Source organism: Neophocaena asiaeorientalis, unplaced genomic scaffold (assembly GCF_003031525.2).
Source record: "Neophocaena asiaeorientalis asiaeorientalis breed wild unplaced genomic scaffold, Neophocaena_asiaeorientalis_V1.1 scaffold548, whole genome shotgun sequence".
In the NCBI taxonomy this organism is placed as follows: domain Eukaryota; kingdom Metazoa; phylum Chordata; class Mammalia; order Artiodactyla; family Phocoenidae; genus Neophocaena; species Neophocaena asiaeorientalis.
The window spans coordinates 317051-324302 of record NW_020172009.1 but is presented as its reverse complement, the minus strand read 5'-3'; the positions used below and the strand labels follow the sequence as shown (position 1 = coordinate 324302).

The 7252-nt window shown below is 51.9% G+C and overlaps 1 protein-coding gene across 3 annotated transcripts in view; it reads left to right on the top strand.

Annotated features, from left to right (window-relative positions):
- The first annotated feature begins 942 nt into the window (after window positions 1-942).
- Window positions 943-7252, top strand: part of ANXA6 (annexin A6) — a 52715-nt gene continuing 46405 nt past the window's right edge. For 2 of the 3 annotated variants that reach the window (XM_024750114.1, XM_024750096.1), the window contains exon 1: window positions 943-1066. The gene's annotated coding sequence lies outside the window, so the exon portion shown is untranslated. Of the gene's footprint in view, window positions 1081-7252 lie in introns of all 3 variants that reach the window. The other variant, XM_024750104.1, reaches the window with a different exon arrangement.

Here is a 7252-nt window from a genome sequence, read left to right as displayed (position 1 = left end):
GGCAGGTCTAGGCAGCATTTCCCATTTGCTCACTTCGGTCTCCCAGCTCAGTGCCCAGCATGCAGCAGGTACTCAATAAATGTTGGGGGGATGTATAGATGAAAGAACATACTAGGTCCCCTTGCTAAAAAGGCTTAGAGTTCTCTAACTAGTGAGAGGATGAAGACAGCCTTTGGAAAGAGCATTGATCATCCCTATCTTTTGCTTGAGCTAATTGAAAATCAGGGCATCTAAGAGTCTTGCCTATGAAGATTCAGCAGCCCAGGGTTGCCATCTTTCCATCAAAGCAGAATTTCTAAGGGGTGGGTGGGTGGGAAGTACTACTGATTTCACTGCAGCATCACCTCCTCCAGGAAGTCTTTACAAATCCCCTGGGGGACAGTCATTCTCAGTTTCCTCTGGATTCCCAAAGAGTTTATCACTTTTTTATTATTCTATGGTTTTCCAGAGCCCCGGATTATAACTAGTGGTCTGTCTCCCTTTCTTCTGGACTATGCACTCTCCTGAGCCAAGCTAGAGCAAGCGCCCCTCTGGAGTCACCTGGCACAGGTTTGAATCCGGCTCCACAACTTACTAGCTGTGTGACCTTCGTTTAAACACTGGGCTTCTCTGGGCTCTCCTCTGGAAAGTAGCTAAGTAATGTCACAGACCTGAAGGGGCTGTGGAGGGACAGAATCTGATCAGGCAGATTAAGCGCTTGGCCTTAATTTTATCAAGCCTCAAGGTTCTGTTTCTCAACAAATCTTTGGTGAGCAGTAGGAATTTGGGGACAGTGTCCAGAACTGGAGTCGGGAGCTTTGACTTCCAGCCCTGAACGGGCCGAGTGACCTTGGCCAAATCCTCCTCCCCTCTTCAGGTCGCAGGTCTGGGGTCTGAGCAGAGACGGAGTTTTTCCTGGCGAGGCCCTCCCGCGCGCCACGTGTCCGGCCCGGGAGCCGAGGACTGTTCTCCCGGCCCGCCCCTGCGCTGCGGCTGCTGCTGCTAACGGGCTCTGACCCAGCGAGCTCCGCGTCCGCGCGTCCGCCTGCTCGTCTGTCCGTCCGCTACAGGAGGCTTCCGCCGCGCGGTGAGTAGGTTGAGGTAGGAGACGGGATCGCTCCAGTGGACCCCCACCCCTTCCGGCGGGCTTCAGGAATGCGGGGGGCGAGCCATAAATGCCCAGTCATCGCTGACCCACGCCTGCCGCCGGCTCCGGGGAGGGGCGCGGGAGGTGGGGGCCGCGGGGACCGGGAACCCGAGGGCGCGGGAACCCGAGTGGGTCGCGGGCAGGGCGCGTCTGCGCAGCATAGTGGAGCAAATCCACTGCCGCAGGCGGGGAAGCGGAGGCGGACGGCGGGCGGGAGGGAAGGGAAGAGAAAGGAGGGGAAAGGAAGGGAGGCGAGGGGAGGCGAGGCGAGGGGAGGGCCGGCTCTGCAGAGGGTGTGGTGGAGGAGCGGGGGGCACCTGGGCCGGGGCCACGCAAGCTGCTGGCCGTGCTTTGCGGGACTAAAGCGACTCTGAAGGCCCGGGGTTGGAGACAGCTGGACAGGGGACGGACCCGCAGGGAAGGGTGTAGCTGAAGCCGAAGACTGAGGGCATGAAGAGTCGGACCCTGCGCTGCACCTGAAATGGTGGTCGTTGGGGCAGGGGTCTTTGTGTGCAGACTGATGGGGGACCGGCTGTCCACACCTCAGGGCCCCAGTGGACCCTCCCGCCCTCTTGGGGCCACTCCTCGCCTCTAAAGGAGACTCCAGCTGGGCTCCAGGGGCCTTGTGATGGGCCAGAGGCCCCACCCTTCTTCCTGCGCTCCCTCAGCCCAGTTTCGGCCTTTCCAAAGCTTGGGGGCTTCAGATGACTCCGCAGATGCGAGCATGGGCGTGAAATACCTTGAGTCGGAATCCCAGCTCCACCAACAACGTGCAGTATGACCTTGAATCCGTAGCTTTCCCTGTCTGAGCCTCAGTTTCCTTCCCCAAGTCCAGAGCTGATAAACCCAGCCTCTCAGAGGAAACAATGGCTGTGAAAATTGATTTATCTGTCAGCTGCAAGGAATGATTACAGGTTTGGAAGTCTTGATTACAGGCCTGGGAAGCCTGGCCTACCCAGCTAGGCTGTGCAAGGGGATGGGGTGGGGGTGGGGGTCCTTTGGGAGGATCCACCCTTTGCTTCCTCCCTCCCCCTCCTTTTCTCTAAACTCTGGTGGGTCTTCCCCAACAATTCCAAATTTGGACATACGGCTTCTGGGTTTGTAAAAGAACTCTGGTTCCCTGGTCTGCCCTTTTCCCTCACTTCCCCTTCTCCCCTTTACCCAAAGCACACCTTAAATTGCCCGCCCCACTGACCCAAATGGGATATCGTGACCTGCTTAGCCCTCCCTTTGGAGGTGAATGACTGCCCAGCTTCAGCTGCCATGGACCCTGCCCCTCTGGCTGGCAGGCCCTGTGCCATGGCAGAGGGCACTGGCCTAGGGACCAGTGGAAAGCTGGGTCACAGTTCCAGGTGCCAGGGGTCCTTGGGCAAGCCCCTTCCTTCTCTGTGCTTTAGTTACCATTCTGTGATGAAGTCTGCTGAACTGGCTGCCCCTTGCAGTGCTGGTGTTCTAGGATTCAACTGTTCTAAGGTTTAGGATGGTGGGAGTAGGGTGGGGCAGAGGCCTCTATCCCCCTATGCAGCTGTGACATTCACTCAGACATCTTTCTTTGCCTTCCACTCCTTGTTCCCGAGGCGCGGGCTGCTGGGATACAGAAAATATTTGTGGTTTCTGGGTAAGGGTCACAGCTGTTGCTGGGGCAGACTGTGGATGTGAATGTGCAGAGGAGGGGGCTGTCCCTGGGAAGTCGGGGACCTGGCCTCTTGGGGCTTGTCCCTGGGACAGGGTCGGGGAGCTCTGCAGTGTTGGGTAGCCGCCAGCGTCTGGACCATCTGCACTGCAGCACCCAGAGGGAGCCCTGGGCCACCAGGCTCTAGCCACACCCAGTCCCAGCCTCTGCCCTGCCACTAACCACCTGGAGCCCTGGGGACACGCCTACCCCTCTGAGCCTTAGTGCCTGCCTCTCTAGAGGGACAAGAGCTGTGCCCAGGGCACCCAGCTGGTAAAATAGGTTGGAGTTGCCTGGCTTTTCTTCATGGCCATTCTAGAATTTTCCAGGGAGGTCCAGTAGTGTCACCAGCCTCACCCCACCCAACCCCTCTAAGATGCTTCCTGGGTGGGGACAAAGCACAGGATGTGGTCTCTACCCTGATTTTCGAGCAAGCATGTCTGTCTACCTCCCTCTCAAAAGAGGAGAGGAAGCCTTGGGTGAGGGTGCCTTTTTTCATCCTTTTAAACTTCTTGGTTTGGAATCCAGCCATACTCCCTTTCCTCCTGGGGTTGAGAGCCCTCCCCACTCACCCCACCCCCAGACTGGCTAAGGAGGAGTGCCTGTCCTTGGGTTCTTGGAGCCTCAGATCCCCCACCTGTAAAATGAGGATGAGGTTGCTAGCCCCCTCATGAGATTCTAAGATGGGAGATGTGAAAAAGTGCCTTGGAAACTGTAGAGTGCCCTGCCCAGAGAATCAAGTGCTCTGTGGTATGGTGCCACAGAAGGGTGTAGTGCTTGAGAAAGCAGGTGATCCGAGCCTCAGGTTCCTCATCTGCAAAACGGGTGTCCTTGTAAATAATAGTAAAATAGTCATTTTTATTATTTATTGACCGCTTCTAACTCCCCAGGCCTTGGCTGAACCCGATGTTAGATGCTGTTACCATGCCCATTTTGCAGATGTGGAAACTCAGCCCTCAAAAGTTTAGGGTAGAAAGAATATTAACACTTACATAGGGTGTCCTGTGTGCCAGGGCGTCTTCTGAGCACTAGATATGTCTTCATTCTTTTCACGCTCGCCACAGCTCTTCTGAGGGGAGCATAATTTTTATCCCCCATTTTACATTTGAGGTTAAGTATGTGCCCAAGGCCACACAGCTCCTAAATAACAGGTCAGGCTCTGATCTCAGGCAGTCTGGCTCCTGCCTCTGTACTGGGAGACACTATGCTTTGCTATCTCTCACAAAAGTGACCTGAGCATTCCAACCCAGGCCAGTCCAACTCCAAACCCGGGGCCCCTGGACCATATCCTGGGGCCTTATCCTGCCTGAGGATCAATGATTCTGGGTCAGGAGAGAGAAAGACTCTGCTCTCTAAGAAACCCTAGTGCTGTGAGCTGGGGGGTGTGCCCGGGCACAGGGCCAGGAATGGCATTTACTCTGGCTTCATTAAAGGCAGGTCCTGGAGGGCGGAGGGGCTGGTCTTTGGTGTCTCCCAGCAGACTAGGGGAGGAGCCATCAGGAAAGGGGAAAGGGAAGGATCTAGATTTTGAAGGCCAGGGGCCTGCAAAGGGGGGTACATACAACCTGGGAGGCACTAAGATGATTTTCTGGGATGCCGGAAGAAACTTAGACTTCTTATTATATATGCTTTTAATCTTATGCTTAAAAATGTATATGTTTGTTTATCATGATGAATGGTCATTTTTTCCCCTTAGTTCCTGGTGGTGTATAGGATCAAAAAAATTGGCAGATCACTGCACAAAAATTTGTCAGCTTCGTTGGGGTGGGAGACTCGTCCGTCTCATTGTCTGTTCTACCCCCAACTCCTGCCAATGGGCATGCAGGAGGCGCTCAGTAAATAGGTTTTGAAAAGTGAGCCTCTGCTTAATCACTAACTTTCTTTATGAGCTGGGCAAGTTACTTAACCCCTCAAGTTATTTCCTCTCCTGGCTTTTTAATGAGTCTGAAAACCAGTAGGCAAGGTGATTCCTTTTTATTCTGTGATTTTTCAAGGGAGTCACTAAAGAAAGCATGAAAACCACTCAGTACCTTTCACTCAACAATCCTTATGAACCACACTTAGTAGTAAGGGTATGTTAAGGAAGCATATACAATAATTTTAAAGAAAAGGTAAAATCATTCCTCAGATATAAAAATGATCATGTGCTAAAGATTTTATTCTACTCAATAATCAGTGACTGGACCAGGCGGATGTTAGAACCAGCTCAGAAGAGAACCAGCAGATGCCTTTATGTTGAAAGGAATGTACAAATGGAGGCAAACTTGTTTTTCCACCAGAGGTGGGGGAAGGGAAGGGAAGTCCACTGAACCTTTATCAGATGGGACAGAATGAGCATGGCTCTAAGAATTATCGTGCATTTTTACAGATTTTTTTTTTTTCTCACAATGCCTTGGAGACAAGCAGCCTCCATCTAATTGCGGAACGATAAATCCACAACGGTTGACCCAAGCCACTCACGAGTAGATGGCTTTAGAGTCACACTGTGGTTCAGAGGTGGAGAAATCCCTCCTGGCTTCCTAGAAAAGTTAGCAGAATCACCTAGGAAAGTTTTCAAAAATTACCAAAGCCCAGGCTTCATCCCTGGCCTGTTGAATCTCTGGGGGTGGCCTTATGTGTTGGTAAGTTCGAAAAACTCCCCAGGTGGTATTAATAAAGCCAGAATTGAAAAAGCGCTGGTTTTGTTGCTAGAAGGCTGGTTAGAAAATGCCAGTGGAAGAGATTCCTGGTTTAGGGGGGAGAGGGTGTGGTAGTGGGTGAAGAGGTGGAAGGCGAAGGCAGACAAATCAGGACGGGTGTCAGCGGCCATGAGTGCGGAGCTCAGAGGGCCTGCATCGAAGGGGGGCCGTTGGAGATGAGTGGGCAGAGTCCCTCTGGCACTCCTGGGGCGCAGCGGTCTGGGTGATTGTTTTTTGCATGATCTTCCAGGTTATAAAATTTTTCTCAATTTGCCCTTACCCTCCACACCTGATCTCACCCCCTAATACTCAACATCTCCTCTCTCCTCTCAGAAGTATGCTCTTTTCCACCAAAGCCCACAGGCTACATCTTGAGAACAGAAATGCTTTTTCTTATGCCGGTGTTTCTTCTCCCCTCTTTCTTCTCCTTCCTCTGCTTCATTCCATCGAGTCCAAACTTTTTTTTTTTTTTTTTGGTTGCGGCAGGCGGGCTCCTTAGTTGCATCATGTGAACTCTTAGTTGCGGCATGCATGTGGGATCTAGTTCCCTGACCAGGGATCGAACCCGGGCCCCCTGCATTGGGAGTGCGGAGTCTTAACCCCTGTACCACCAGGGAAGTCCCAAGTCCAAACTCTTGATTGTGTACTTGTATCAGCCCTAATACGCATCTTTAACTTTATATATGTATAGCGAACATCAACAATGGAACGTGAAAGGGCAGGATCGATTTAGAAAGTTGTAATATTCTCATTCTGTACCCCAATGTATCACTGTGCCCAGTACCCCACTTTGGAGACCACTGCTCTAATAACGGTGATTGTGATAACAGAAGCTACCACTAATTAAACATCTACTCTGAACCTGACCATGCTAAGTATTTTACCTGCCTTACTTCATTGAATTTTCACAAAAACCTTATGAGATTATCATTTCTGAGATGAAGAAACCGAGTCAGAGAGAAATGATGTAACTCCCCCGAGGTCATGAGCAGTCAGGATTTGAACTCAGGCCATGACTGCAAAGCCCACATTCTTTATTACAATGCCACCCACCCTGCCTCCTTTGTAAATGTTTGGGACTTCATATGCATCTTGTAGATGTGGAAATTGAGATTCATATTTAGGTAACTTACAAAATTACTAATTGGTGGGGAGCAGAGCTGTGACTCGGTCCTTCTGGAGGACTTGGACAAGACCTTCTGTCTGGCTCTCGGTTTCCCCAGTGCTATAGTTAGGCAGTGGTGGTTGAGCCAGCCCTGGTATTCTCTACCCCAGAGTGTTCCTTCTGGAGCGAGTCCTGATTGCTTGCAGCCTAAAGGACTGAGGCAGGAGGTGGCCACAGCAGCACAAGGCCACCATCAGCTCTATCGTTGAATGGGTTTCTGGAAAATGGGTTTCTGGAATCATCTGCCATGATGAGCCTTCATGGAAATCCAGGTCCAGAGAGATTCAGGGTTCCTGAGAGGAGAGAGGCACTGGCGTATAGCGGCCATACCTGCCAGTCTTGAGAAGCTATTTCAACCAAGATGGTGAAACTTGCCTATTGGGGGTGGGGTGGGGATAGAGAGGAGTCCTGTGGCCTTGGGGGAGAACTCTCCTAGGACTGTTATTCTGAGATTTTGCTGTGAAAATCCCTGGTTGATACCTACAAAAGCCTCTCACATCCACTCTGGGTTTTCCCAAGGAGGGAGTGATATTATCCACATTGTGCTGATGAAGAAACTGAGGTCTAGAGAGACAACCTAGCTTGTCTGAGGTTATGGGGGGGGCAGGCTG